The 14,610-nt window shown below is 56.6% G+C and overlaps 5 non-coding genes across 5 annotated transcripts; all 5 read right to left on the reverse strand.

Moving 5' to 3' along the window:
- Positions 1-51: 51 nt before the first annotated feature.
- On the reverse strand, positions 52-123 carry TRNAD-GUC (transfer RNA aspartic acid (anticodon GUC)). Its single transcript has one exon. It is a non-coding gene; the product is annotated as a tRNA-Asp (tRNA).
- A 2,694-nt stretch (positions 124-2,817) lies between these two features.
- TRNAD-GUC (transfer RNA aspartic acid (anticodon GUC)) lies at positions 2,818-2,889 on the reverse strand. The gene has a single exon. It is a non-coding gene; the product is annotated as a tRNA-Asp (tRNA).
- A 1,966-nt stretch (positions 2,890-4,855) lies between these two features.
- Positions 4,856-4,927, reverse strand: TRNAD-GUC (transfer RNA aspartic acid (anticodon GUC)). Its single transcript has one exon. It is a non-coding gene; the product is annotated as a tRNA-Asp (tRNA).
- A 4,433-nt stretch (positions 4,928-9,360) lies between these two features.
- On the reverse strand, positions 9,361-9,432 carry TRNAD-GUC (transfer RNA aspartic acid (anticodon GUC)). Its single transcript has one exon. It is a non-coding gene; the product is annotated as a tRNA-Asp (tRNA).
- Positions 9,433-11,465: 2,033 nt separating this feature from the next.
- TRNAD-GUC (transfer RNA aspartic acid (anticodon GUC)) lies at positions 11,466-11,537 on the reverse strand. The gene has a single exon. It is a non-coding gene; the product is annotated as a tRNA-Asp (tRNA).
- Positions 11,538-14,610: the final 3,073 nt, after the last annotated feature.

Raw genomic sequence — 14,610 nt, forward strand, 5'->3', positions numbered from 1 at the left:
AAAACAATAAGGATAAATAAAATTAAAGGATAAATAAAAAAAAAATGAAGCCTCCCAGTCGGGGAATTGAACCCCGGTCTCCCGCGTGACAGGCGGGGATACTGACCACTATACTAACAAGGACTTGCTGTGCTCTCCCATACGTGTGTGCTGTGTCCCAGGCGGCTCTCCCATATGTGTGTGCTGTGTCCCAGGCGGCTCTCCCATACGTGTGTGCTGTGTCCTAGGCGGCTCTCCCATACGTGTTTGCTGTGTCCCAGGCGGCTCTCCCATACGTGTGTGCTGTGTCCCAGGCGGCTCTCCCATACGTGTGTGCTGTGTCCCAGGCGGCTCTCCCATACGTGTGTGCTGTGTCCCAGGTGGCTCTCCCATACGTGTGTGCTGTGTCCCAGGCGGCTCTCCCATACGTGTGTGCTGTGTCCCAGGCGGCTCTCCCATACGTGTGTGCTGTGTCCCAGGCGTCTCTCCCATACGTGTGTGCTGTGTCCAGGCGGCTGTCCCATACGTGTGTGCTGTGTCCCAGGCGGCTCTCCCATACGTGTGTGCTGTGTGCCAGGCGGCTCTCCCATACGTGTGTGCTGTGTCCAGGTGGCTCTCCCAAACGTGTGTGCTGTGTCCTAGGTGGCTCTCCCATACGTGTGTACTGTGTCCCAGGTGGCTCTCCCATACGTGTGTGCTGTGTCCCAGGCGTCTCTCCCATACGTGTGTGCTGTGTCCCAGGCGGCTCTCCCATACGTGTGTGCTGTGTCCCAGGCGGCTCTCCCATACGTGTGTGCTGTGTCCCAGGCGGCTGTCTCATACATGTGTGCTGTGTCCCAGGCGTCTCTCCCATACGCGTGTGCTGTGTCCCAGGCGGCTCTCCCATACGTGTGTGCTGTGTCCCAGGCGGCTCTCCCATACGTGTGTGCTGTGTCCCAGGCGGCTCTCCCATACGTGTGTGCTGTGTCCCAGGCGGCTCTCCCATACGTGTGTGCTGTGTCCCAGGCGTCTCTCCCATACGTGTGTGCTGTGTCCCAGGCGTCTCTCCCATACGTGTGTGCTGTGTGCCAGGCGGCTCTCCCATACGTGTGTGCTGTGTCCAGGTTGCTCTCCCATACGTGTGTGCTGTGTCCCAGGCGGCTCTCCCATACGTGTGTGCTGTGTCCCAGGCGGCTCTCCCATACGTGTGTGCTGTGTCCTAGACGGCTCTCCCATACGTGTGTGCTGTGTCCCAGGCTGCTCTCCCATACGTGTGTGCTGTGTCCCAGGCTGCTCTCCCATACGTGTGTGCTGTGTCCCTGGCGGCTCTCTCATACGTGTGTGCTGTGTCCCAGGCGGCTCTCTCATACGTGTGTGCTGTGTCCCAGGCGGCTCTCCCATACGTGTGTGCTGTGTCCAGGTGGCTCTCCCATACGTGTGTGCTGTGTCCCAGGCGGCTCTCCCATACGTGTGTGCTGTGTCCCAGGCGGCTCTCCCATATGTGTGTGCTGTGTCCCAGGCGTCTCTCCCATACGTGTGTGCTGTGTCCCAGGCGGCTCTCCCATACGTGTGTGCTGTGTCCCAGTCGGCTCTCGCAATCCGATGGACCAAATCCCCCATGATGGGAGCTGCAGCGCATGTAATAGCGGTTCCCACCAGAATGGGAGAGCCGTGGGGTAAGCTTTGCAAGATGCAAGCTTTTTCTTTGCAAGAATGTGCAGGGCTTGCCGTGAAAGCTGAAGCTGCGCCCATATGTTGTGCCTGTACTCCTGGATCCACCAGGGGGAAGAGGCACTGATCGCTGTGACACCACCAGGGGGAAGAGGCACTGATCGCTGTGACACCACTAGGGGGAAGAGGCACTGATCGCTGTGACACCACTAGGGGGAAGAGGCACTGATCGCTGTGACACCACTAGGGGGAAGAGGCACTGATCGCTGTGACACCACTAGGGGGAAGAGGCACTGATCGCTGTGACACCACTAGGGGGAAGAGGCACTGATCGCTGTGACACCACTAGGGGGAAGAGGCACTGATCGCTGTGACACCACTAGGGGGAAGAGGCACTGATCGCTGTGACACCACTAGGGGGAAGAGGCACTGATCGCTGTGACACCACTAGGGGGAAGAGGCACTGATCGCTGTGACACCACTAGGGGGAAGAGGCACTGATCGCTGTGACACCACTAGGGGGAAGAGGCACTGATCGCTGTGACACCACTAGGGGGAAGAGGCACTGATCGCTGGAGAATCGTCTGATAAGCTTTGCAAGATGCTAGCTTTTTCTTTGCAAGAATTTGACACCAGTGAGATTCTTCACAGAGGCAGAAACAAGTGTGTTCAATACGGCAGGGGAAAAGTTCTTACAGAGACTCATGGCAAAAGCAGGAGATAAAGTCCCTGGGGTGAATCAAGGAGCAATGGGAGAAACGACGAAAGCAATATGCATTCCTAGTGTCTCTGTACGTTCCTCCTCCTCCCTACCAATTAGATTGTAAGCTCCTCAGGGCAGGGACTCCTCTTCCTAAATGTTACGTTTATGTCTGAAGCACTTATTCCCATGACCTGTTATTTATATTATCTGTTATTTATTTGATTACCACGTTTATTACTACTGTGAAGCGCTATATACATTAATGGCGCTATATAAATAAAGACATACAATTCAAGCCCCAAAATGAGCTAGGTCAGCAAGAGAACAAAACGACGTAGAGGAAGAGAGCACTGGGACTTTAAAAGTATCTTGAGGATTTGGAATGGTGTAAAGGACTAAGAGACCAAAAAAACCCCCATATATATAATTTAATCAAAACAATAAGGATAAATAAAATTAAAGGATAAATAAAAAAAAAATGAAGCCTCCCAGTCGGGGAATTGAACCCCGGTCTCCCGCGTGACAGGCGGGGATACTGACCACTATACTAACAAGGACTTGCTGTGCTCTCCCATACGTGTGTGCTGTGTCCCAGGCGGCTCTCCCATATGTGTGTGCTGTGTCCCAGGCGGCTCTCCCATACGTGTGTTCTGTGTCCTAGGCGGCTCTCCCATACGTGTTTGCTGTGTCCCAGGCGGCTCTCCCATACGTGTGTGCTGTGTCCCAGGCGGCTCTCCCATACGTGTGTGCTGTGTCCCAGGCGGCTCTCCCATACGTGTGTGCTGTGTCCCAGGCGGCTCTCCCATACGTGTGTTCTGTGTGCCAGGCGGCTCTCCCATACGTGTGTGCTGTGTCCAGGTGGCTCTCCCATACGTGTGTGCTGTGTCCCAGGCGGCTCTCCCATACGTGTGTGCTGTGTCCCAGGCGGCTCTCTCATACGTGTGTGCTGTGTCCCAGGCGTCTCTCCCATACGTGCGTGCTGTGTCCCAGGCGTCTCTCCCATACGTGTGTGCTGTGTCCCAGGCGGCTCTCCCATACGTGTGTGCTGTGTCCCAGGCGGCTCTCCCATACGTGTGTGCTGTGTCCCAGGCGGCTCTCCCATACGTGTGTGCTGTGTCCCAGTCGGCTCTCGCAATCCGATGGACCAAATCCCCCATGATGGGAGCTGCAGCGCATGTAATAGCGGTTCCCACCAGAATGGGAGAGCCGTGGGGTAAGCTTTGCAAGATGCAAGCTTTTTCTTTGCAAGAATGTGCAGGGCTTGCCGTGAAAGCTGAAGCTGCGCCCATATGTTGTGCCTGTACTCCTGGATCCACCAGGGGGAAGAGGCACTGATCGCTGTGACACCACCAGGGGGAAGAGGCACTGATCGCTGTGACACCACTAGGGGGAAGAGGCACTGATCGCTGTGACACCACAAGGGGGAAGAGGCACTGATCGCTGTGACACCACTAGGGGGAAGAGGCACTGATCGCTGTGACACCACTAGGGGGAAGAGGCACTGATCGCTGTGACACCACTAGGGGGAAGAGGCACTGATCGCTGTGACACCACTAGGGGGAAGAGGCACTGATCGCTGTGACACCACTAGGGGGAAGAGGCACTGATCGCTGTGACACCACTAGGGGGAAGAGGCACTGATCGCTGTGACACCACTAGGGGGAAGAGGCACTGATCGCTGTGACACCACTAGGGGGAAGAGGCACTGATCGCTGTGACACCACTAGGGGGAAGAGGCACTGATCGCTGTGACACCACTAGGGGGAAGAGGCACTGATCGCTGTGACACCACTAGGGGGAAGAGGCACTGATCGCTGTGACACCACTAGGGGGAAGAGGCACTGATCGCTGTGACACCACTAGGGGGAAGAGGCACTGATCGCTGTGACACCACTAGGGGGAAGAGGCACTGATCGCTGGAGAATCGTCTGATAAGCTTTGCAAGATGCTAGCTTTTTCTTTGCAAGAATTTGACACCACTGAGAGTCTTCACAGAGGCAGAAACAAGTGTGTTCAATACGGCAGGGGAAAAGTTCTTACAGAGACTCATGGCAAAAGCAGGAGATAAAGTCCCTGGGGTGAATCAAGGAGCAATGGGAGAAACGACGAAAGCAATATGCATTCCTAGTGTCTCTGTACGTTCCCTACCAATTAGATTGTAAGCTCCTCAGGGCAGGGACTCCTCTTCCTAAATGTTACGTTTATGTCTGAAGCACTTATTCCCATGACCTGTTATTTATATTATCTGTTATTTATTTGATTACCACGTTTATTACTACTGTGAAGCGCTATATACATTAATGGCGCTATATAAATAAAGACATACAATTCAAGCCCCAAAATGAGCTAGGTCAGCAAGAGAACAAAACGACGTAGAGGAAGAGAGCACTGGGACTTTAAAAGTATCTTGAGGATTTGGAATGGTGTAAAGGACTAAGAGACCAAAAAACCCCCCAGATATATAATTTAATCAAAACAATAAGGATAAATAAAATTAAAGGATAAATAAAAAAAAAATGAAGCCTCCCCGTCGGGGAATTGAACCCCGGTCTCCCGCGTGACAGGCGGGGATACTGACCACTATACTAACGAGGACTTGCTGTGCTGTCCCATATGTGTGTGCTGTGTCCCAGGCGGCTCTCCCATACGTGTGTGCTGTGTCCCAGGCGGCTCTCCCATACGTGTGTGCTGTGTCCAGGCGGCTGTCCCATACGTGTGTGCTGTGTCCAGGCGACTCTCCCATACGTGTGTGCTGTGTCCAGGCGGCTGTCACATACGTGTGTGCTGTGTCCCAGGCGGCTCTCCCATACGTGTGTGCTGTGTCCCAGGCGGCTCTCCTATACGTGTGTGCTGTGTCCAGGCGGCTGTCCCATATGTGTGTGCTGTGTCCAGGCGACTCTCCCATACGTGTGTGCTGTGTCCAGGCGGCTGTCCCATACGTGTGTGCTGTGTCCAGGCGGCTCTCCCATACGTGTGTGCTGTGTCCCAGGCGGCTCTCCCATACGTGTGTGCTGTGTCCCAGGTGGCTCTCCCATACGTGTGTGCTGTGTCCCAGGTGGCTCTCCCATACGTGTGTGCTGTGTCCCAGGCGGCTCTCCCATACGTGTGTGCTGTGTCTCAGGTGGCTCTCCCATACGTGTGTGCTGTGTCTCAGGCGGCTCTCCCATACGTGTGTGCTGTGTCCCAGGCGGCTCTCCCATACGTGTGTGCTGTGTCCCAGGCGTCTCTCCCATACGTGTGTGCTGTGTGCCAGGCGGCTCTCCCATACATGTGTGCTGTGTCCCAGGCGGCTCTCCCATACGTGTGTGCTGTGTCCCAGGCGGCTGTCTCATACATGTGTGCTGTGTCCCAGGCGTCTCTCCCATACGTGTGTGCTGTGTCCCAGGCGGCTCTCCCATACGTGTGTGCTGTGTCCCAGGCGGCTCTCCCATACGTGTGTGCTGTGTCCTAGGCGGCTCTCCCATACGTGTGTGCTGTGTCCCAGGCGGCTCTCCCATACGTGTGTGCTGTGTCCCAGGCGGCTCTCCCATACGTGTGTGCTGTGTCCCAGGTGGCTCTCCCATACATGTGTGCTGTGTCCCAGGTGTCTCTCCCATACGTGTGTGCTGTGTGCCAGGCGGCTCTCCCATACGTGTGTGCTGTGTCCAGGTGGCTCTCCCATACGTGTGTGCTGTGTCCCAGGCGGCTCTCCCATATGTGTGTGCTGTGTCCCAGGCGGCTCTCCCATACGTGTGTGCTGTGTCCTAGGCGGCTCTCCCATACGTGTTTGCTGTGTCCCAGGCGGCTCTCCCATACGTGTGTGCTGTGTCCCAGGCGGCTCTCCCATACGTGTGTGCTGTGTCCCAGGCGGCTCTCCCATACGTGTGTGCTGTGTCCCAGGCGGCTCTCCCATACGTGTGTTCTGTGTGCCAGGCGGCTCTCCCATACGTGTGTGCTGTGTCCAGGTGGCTCTCCCATACGTGTGTGCTGTGTCCCAGGCGGCTCTCCCATACGTGTGTGCTGTGTCCCAGGCGGCTCTCTCATACGTGTGTGCTGTGTCCCAGGCGTCTCTCCCATACGTGCGTGCTGTGTCCCAGGCGTCTCTCCCATACGTGTGTGCTGTGTCCCAGGCGGCTCTCCCATACGTGTGTGCTGTGTCCCAGGCGGCTCTCCCATACGTGTGTGCTGTGTGCCAGGCGGCTCTCCCATACGTGTGTGCTGTGTCCAGGTGGCTCTCCCATACGTGTGTGCTGTGTCCCAGGCGGCTCTCCCATACGTGTGTGCTGTGTCCCAGGCGGCTCTCTCATACGTGTGTGCTGTGTCCCAGGCGTCTCTCCCATACGTGCGTGCTGTGTCCCAGGCGTCTCTCCCATACGTGTGTGCTGTGTCCCAGGCGGCTCTCCCATACGTGTGTGCTGTGTCCCAGGCGGCTCTCCCATACGTGTGTGCTGTGTCCCAGGCGGCTCTCCCATACGTGTGTGCTGTGTCCCAGGCGGCTCTCCCATACGTGTGTGCTGTGTCCCAGGTGGCTCTCCCATACGTGTGTGCTGTGTCCCAGGTGGCTCTCCCATACGTGTGTGCTGTGTCCCAGGCGGCTCTCCCATACGTGTGTGCTGTGTCCCAGGTGGCTCTCCCATACGTGTGTGCTGTGTCCCAGGCGGCTCTCCCATACGTGTGTGCTGTGTCCCAGGCGGCTCTCCCATACGTGTGTGCTGTGTCCCAGGCGTCTCTCCCATACGTGTGTGCTGTGTCCAGGCGGCTGTCCCATACGTGTGTGCTGTGTCCCAGGCGGCTCTCCCATACGTGTGTGCTGTGTGCCAGGCGGCTCTCCCATACGTGTGTGCTGTGTCCAGGTGGCTCTCCCAAACGTGTGTGCTGTGTCCTAGGTGGCTCTCCCATACGTGTGTGCTGTGTCCCAGGTGGCTCTCCCATACGTGTGTGCTGTGTCCAAGGCGGCTCTCCCATACGTGTGTGCTGTGTCCCAGGCGGCTCTCCCATACGTGTGTGCTGTGTCCCAGGCGGCTGTCTCATACATGTGTGCTGTGTCCCAGGCGTCTCTCCCATACGCGTGTGCTGTGTCCCAGGCGGCTCTCCCATACGTGTGTGCTGTGTCCCAGGCGGCTCTCCCATACGTGTGTGCTGTGTCCCAGGCGGCTCTCCCATACGTGTGTGCTGTGTCCCAGGCGGCTCTCCCATACGTGTGTGCTGTGTCCCAGGCGTCTCTCCCATACGTGTGTGCTGTGTCCCAGGCGTCTCTCCCATACGTGTGTGCTGTGTGCCAGGCGGCTCTCCCATACGTGTGTGCTGTGTCCAGGTGGCTCTCCCATACGTGTGTGCTGTGTCCCAGGCGGCTCTCCCATACGTGTGTGCTGTGTCCCAGGCGGCTCTCCCATACGTGTGTGCTGTGTCCTAGACGGCTCTCCCATACGTGTGTGCTGTGTCCCAGGCTGCTCTCCCATACGTGTGTGCTGTGTCCCAGGCTGCTCTCCCATACGTGTGTGCTGTGTCCCTGGCGGCTCTCTCATACGTGTGTGCTGTGTCCCAGGCGGCTCTCTCATACGTGTGTGCTGTGTCCCAGGCGGCTCTCCCATACGTGTGTGCTGTGTCCAGGTGGCTCTCCCATACGTGTGTGCTGTGTCCCAGGCGGCTCTCCCATACGTGTGTGCTGTGTCCCAGGCGGCTCTCCCATATGTGTGTGCTGTGTCCCAGGCGTCTCTCCCATACGTGTGTGCTGTGTCCCAGGCGGCTCTCCCATACGTGTGTGCTGTGTCCCAGTCGGCTCTCGCAATCCGATGGACCAAATCCCCCATGATGGGAGCTGCAGCGCATGTAATAGCGGTTCCCACCAGAATGGGAGAGCCGTGGGGTAAGCTTTGCAAGATGCAAGCTTTTTCTTTGCAAGAATGTGCAGGGCTTGCCGTGAAAGCTGAAGCTGCGCCCATATGTTGTGCCTGTACTCCTGGATCCACCAGGGGGAAGAGGCACTGATCGCTGTGACACCACCAGGGGGAAGAGGCACTGATCGCTGTGACACCACTAGGGGGAAGAGGCACTGATCGCTGTGACACCACTAGGGGGAAGAGGCACTGATCGCTGTGACACCACTAGGGGGAAGAGGCACTGATCGCTGTGACACCACTAGGGGGAAGAGGCACTGATCGCTGTGACACCACTAGGGGGAAGAGGCACTGATCGCTGTGACACCACTAGGGGGAAGAGGCACTGATCGCTGTGACACCACTAGGGGGAAGAGGCACTGATCGCTGTGACACCACTAGGGGGAAGAGGCACTGATCGCTGTGACACCACTAGGGGGAAGAGGCACTGATCGCTGTGACACCACTAGGGGGAAGAGGCACTGATCGCTGTGACACCACTAGGGGGAAGAGGCACTGATCGCTGTGACACCACTAGGGGGAAGAGGCACTGATCGCTGGAGAATCGTCTGATAAGCTTTGCAAGATGCTAGCTTTTTCTTTGCAAGAATTTGACACCACTGAGATTCTTCACAGAGGCAGAAACAAGTGTGTTCAATACGGCAGGGGAAAAGTTCTTACAGAGACTCATGGCAAAAGCAGGAGATAAAGTCCCTGGGGTGAATCAAGGAGCAATGGGAGAAACGACGAAAGCAATATGCATTCCTAGTGTCTCTGTACGTTCCTCCTCCTCCCTACCAATTAGATTGTAAGCTCCTCAGGGCAGGGACTCCTCTTCCTAAATGTTACGTTTATGTCTGAAGCACTTATTCCCATGACCTGTTATTTATATTATCTGTTATTTATTTGATTACCACGTTTATTACTACTGTGAAGCGCTATATACATTAATGGCGCTATATAAATAAAGACATACAATTCAAGCCCCAAAATGAGCTAGGTCAGCAAGAGAACAAAACGACGTAGAGGAAGAGAGCACTGGGACTTTAAAAGTATCTTGAGGATTTGGAATGGTGTAAAGGACTAAGAGACCAAAAAAACCCCCATATATATAATTTAATCAAAACAATAAGGATAAATAAAATTAAAGGATAAATAAAAAAAAAATGAAGCCTCCCAGTCGGGGAATTGAACCCCGGTCTCCCGCGTGACAGGCGGGGATACTGACCACTATACTAACAAGGACTTGCTGTGCTCTCCCATACGTGTGTGCTGTGTCCCAGGCGGCTCTCCCATATGTGTGTGCTGTGTCCCAGGCGGCTCTCCCATACGTGTGTGCTGTGTCCTAGGCGGCTCTCCCATACGTGTTTGCTGTGTCCCAGGCGGCTCTCCCATACGTGTGTGCTGTGTCCCAGGCGGCTCTCCCATACGTGTGTGCTGTGTCCCAGGCGGCTCTCCCATACGTGTGTGCTGTGTCCCAGGCGGCTCTCCCATACGTGTGTTCTGTGTGCCAGGCGGCTCTCCCATACGTGTGTGCTGTGTCCAGGTGGCTCTCCCATACGTGTGTGCTGTGTCCCAGGCGGCTCTCCCATACGTGTGTGCTGTGTCCCAGGCGGCTCTCTCATACGTGTGTGCTGTGTCCCAGGCGTCTCTCCCATACGTGCGTGCTGTGTCCCAGGCGTCTCTCCCATACGTGTGTGCTGTGTCCCAGGCGGCTCTCCCATACGTGTGTGCTGTGTCCCAGGCGGCTCTCCCATACGTGTGTGCTGTGTCCCAGGCGGCTCTCCCATACGTGTGTGCTGTGTCCCAGTCGGCTCTCGCAATCCGATGGACCAAATCCCCCATGATGGGAGCTGCAGCGCATGTAATAGCGGTTCCCACCAGAATGGGAGAGCCGTGGGGTAAGCTTTGCAAGATGCAAGCTTTTTCTTTGCAAGAATGTGCAGGGCTTGCCGTGAAAGCTGAAGCTGCGCCCATATGTTGTGCCTGTACTCCTGGATCCACCAGGGGGAAGAGGCACTGATCGCTGTGACACCACCAGGGGGAAGAGGCACTGATCGCTGTGACACCACTAGGGGGAAGAGGCACTGATCGCTGTGACACCACAAGGGGGAAGAGGCACTGATCGCTGTGACACCACTAGGGGGAAGAGGCACTGATCGCTGTGACACCACTAGGGGGAAGAGGCACTGATCGCTGTGACACCACTAGGGGGAAGAGGCACTGATCGCTGTGACACCACTAGGGGGAAGAGGCACTGATCGCTGTGACACCACTAGGGGGAAGAGGCACTGATCGCTGTGACACCACTAGGGGGAAGAGGCACTGATCGCTGTGACACCACTAGGGGGAAGAGGCACTGATCGCTGTGACACCACTAGGGGGAAGAGGCACTGATCGCTGTGACACCACTAGGGGGAAGAGGCACTGATCGCTGTGACACCACTAGGGGGAAGAGGCACTGATCGCTGTGACACCACTAGGGGGAAGAGGCACTGATCGCTGTGACACCACTAGGGGGAAGAGGCACTGATCGCTGTGACACCACTAGGGGGAAGAGGCACTGATCGCTGTGACACCACTAGGGGGAAGAGGCACTGATCGCTGTGACACCACTAGGGGGAAGAGGCACTGATCGCTGTGACACCACTAGGGGGAAGAGGCACTGATCGCTGGAGAATCGTCTGATAAGCTTTGCAAGATGCTAGCTTTTTCTTTGCAAGAATTTGACACCACTGAGAGTCTTCACAGAGGCAGAAACAAGTGTGTTCAATACGGCAGGGGAAAAGTTCTTACAGAGACTCATGGCAAAAGCAGGAGATAAAGTCCCTGGGGTGAATCAAGGAGCAATGGGAGAAACGACGAAAGCAATATGCATTCCTAGTGTCTCTGTACGTTCCCTACCAATTAGATTGTAAGCTCCTCAGGGCAGGGACTCCTCTTCCTAAATGTTACGTTTATGTCTGAAGCACTTATTCCCATGACCTGTTATTTATATTATCTGTTATTTATTTGATTACCACGTTTATTACTACTGTGAAGCGCTATATACATTAATGGCGCTATATAAATAAAGACATACAATTCAAGCCCCAAAATGAGCTAGGTCAGCAAGAGAACAAAACGACGTAGAGGAAGAGAGCACTGGGACTTTAAAAGTATCTTGAGGATTTGGAATGGTGTAAAGGACTAAGAGACCAAAAAACCCCCAGATATATAATTTAATCAAAACAATAAGGATAAATAAAATTAAAGGATAAATAAAAAAAAAATGAAGCCTCCCCGTCGGGGAATTGAACCCCGGTCTCCCGCGTGACAGGCGGGGATACTGACCACTATACTAACGAGGACTTGCTGTGCTGTCCCATATGTGTGTGCTGTGTCCCAGGCGGCTCTCCCATACGTGTGTGCTGTGTCCCAGGCGGCTCTCCCATACGTGTGTGCTGTGTCCAGGCGGCTGTCCCATACGTGTGTGCTGTGTCCAGGCGACTCTCCCATACGTGTGTGCTGTGTCCAGGCGGCTGTCACATACGTGTGTGCTGTGTCCCAGGCGGCTCTCCCATACGTGTGTGCTGTGTCCCAGGCGGCTCTCCTATACGTGTGTGCTGTGTCCAGGCGGCTGTCCCATACGTGTGTGCTGTGTCCAGGCGACTCTCCCATACGTGTGTGCTGTGTCCAGGCGGCTGTCCCATACGTGTGTGCTGTGTCCAGGCGGCTCTCCCATACGTGTGTGCTGTGTCCCAGGCGGCTCTCCCATACGTGTGTGCTGTGTCCCAGGTGGCTCTCCCATACGTGTGTGCTGTGTCCCAGGTGGCTCTCCCATACGTGTGTGCTGTGTCCCAGGCGGCTCTCCCATACGTGTGTGCTGTGTCCCAGGTGGCTCTCCCATACGTGTGTGCTGTGTCCCAGGCGGCTCTCCCATACGTGTGTGCTGTGTCCCAGGCGGCTCTCCCATACGTGTGTGCTGTGTCCCAGGCGTCTCTCCCATACGTGTGTGCTGTGTGCCAGGCGGCTCTCCCATACATGTGTGCTGTGTCCCAGGCGGCTCTCCCATACGTGTGTGCTGTGTCCCAGGCGGCTGTCTCATACATGTGTGCTGTGTCCCAGGCGTCTCTCCCATACGTGTGTGCTGTGTCCCAGGCGGCTCTCCCATACGTGTGTGCTGTGTCCCAGGCGGCTCTCCCATACGTGTGTGCTGTGTCCTAGGCGGCTCTCCCATACGTGTGTGCTGTGTCCCAGGCGGCTCTCCCATACGTGTGTGCTGTGTCCCAGGCGGCTCTCCCATACGTGTGTGCTGTGTCCCAGGTGGCTCTCCCATACATGTGTGCTGTGTCCCAGGTGTCTCTCCCATACGTGTGTGCTGTGTGCCAGGCGGCTCTCCCATACGTGTGTGCTGTGTCCAGGTGGCTCTCCCATACGTGTGTGCTGTGTCCCAGGCGGCTCTCCCATATGTGTGTGCTGTGTCCCAGGCGGCTCTCCCATACGTGTGTGCTGTGTCCTAGGTGGCTCTCCCATACGTGTTTGCTGTGTCCCAGGCGGCTCTCCCATACGTGTGTGCTGTGTCCCAGGCGGCTCTCCCATACGTGTGTGCTGTGTCCCAGGCGGCTCTCCCATACGTGTGTGCTGTGTCCCAGGCGGCTCTCCCATACGTGTGTTCTGTGTGCCAGGCGGCTCTCCCATACGTGTGTGCTGTGTCCAGGTGGCTCTCCCATACGTGTGTGCTGTGTCCCAGGCGGCTCTCCCATACGTGTGTGCTGTGTCCCAGGCGGCTCTCTCATACGTGTGTGCTGTGTCCCAGGCGTCTCTCCCATACGTGCGTGCTGTGTCCCAGGCGTCTCTCCCATACGTGTGTGCTGTGTCCCAGGCGGCTCTCCCATACGTGTGTGCTGTGTCCCAGGCGGTTCTCCCATACGTGTGTGCTGTGTCCCAGGCGGCTCTCCCATACGTGTGTGCTGTGTCCCAGGCGGCTCTCCCATACGTGTGTGCTGTGTCCCAGGTGGCTCTCCCATACGTGTGTGCTGTGTCCCAGGTGGCTCTCCCATACGTGTGTGCTGTGTCCCAGGTGGCTCTCCCATACGTGTGTGCTGTGTCCCAGGTGGCTCTCCCATACGTGTGTGCTGTGTCCCAGGCGGCTCTCCCATACGTGTGTGCTGTGTCCCAGGCGGCTCTCCCATACGTGTGTGCTGTGTCCCAGGCGTCTCTCCCATACGTGTGTGCTGTGTCCAGGCGGCTGTCCCATACGTGTGTGCTGTGTCCCAGGCGGCTCTCCCATACGTGTGTGCTGTGTGCCAGGCGGCTCTCCCATACGTGTGTGCTGTGTCCAGGTGGCTCTCCCAAACGTGTGTGCTGTGTCCTAGGTGGCTCTCCCATACGTGTGTGCTGTGTCCCAGGTGGCTCTCCCATACGTGTGTGCTGTGTCCCAGGCGGCTCTCCCATACGTGTGTGCTGTGTCCCAGGCGGCTCTCCCATACGTGTGTGCTGTGTCCCAGGCGGCTGTCTCATACATGTGTGCTGTGTCCCAGGCGTCTCTCCCATACGCGTGTGCTGTGTCCCAGGCGGCTCTCCCATACGTGTGTGCTGTGTCCCAGGCGGCTCTCCCATACGTGTGTGCTGTGTCCCAGGCGGCTCTCCCATACGTGTGTGCTGTGTCCCAGGCGGCTCTCCCATACGTGTGTGCTGTGTCCCAGGCGTCTCTCCCATACGTGTGTGCTGTGTCCCAGGCGTCTCTCCCATACGTGTGTGCTGTGTGCCAGGCGGCTCTCCCATACGTGTGTGCTGTGTCCAGGTGGCTCTCCCATACGTGTGTGCTGTGTCCCAGGCGGCTCTCCCATACGTGTGTGCTGTGTCCCAGGCGGCTCTCCCATACGTGTGTGCTGTGTCCTAGACGGCTCTCCCATACGTGTGTGCTGTGTCCCAGGCTGCTCTCCCATACGTGTGTGCTGTGTCCCAGGCTGCTCTCCCATACGTGTGTGCTGTGTCCCTGGCGGCTCTCTCATACGTGTGTGCTGTGTCCCAGGCGGCTCTCTCATACGTGTGTGCTGTGTCCCAGGCGGCTCTCCCATACGTGTGTGCTGTGTCCAGGTGGCTCTCCCATACGTGTGTGCTGTGTCCCAGGCGGCTCTCCCATACGTGTGTGCTGTGTCCCAGGCGGCTCTCCCATATGTGTGTGCTGTGTCCCAGGCGTCTCTCCCATACGTGTGTGCTGTGTCCCAGGCGGCTCTCCCATACGTGTGTGCTGTGTCCCAGTCGGCTCTCGCAATCCGATGGACCAAATCCCCCATGATGGGAGCTGCAGCGCATGTAATAGCGGTTCCCACCAGAATGGGAGAGCCGTGGGGTAAGCTTTGCAAGATGCAAGCTTTTTCTTTGCAAGAATGTGCAGGGCTTGCCGTGAAAGCTGAAGCTGCGCCCATATGTTGTGCC

Source organism: Ascaphus truei, chromosome 6 (genome assembly GCF_040206685.1).
Source record: "Ascaphus truei isolate aAscTru1 chromosome 6, aAscTru1.hap1, whole genome shotgun sequence".
Taxonomy (NCBI): Eukaryota; Metazoa; Chordata; class Amphibia; order Anura; family Ascaphidae; genus Ascaphus; species Ascaphus truei.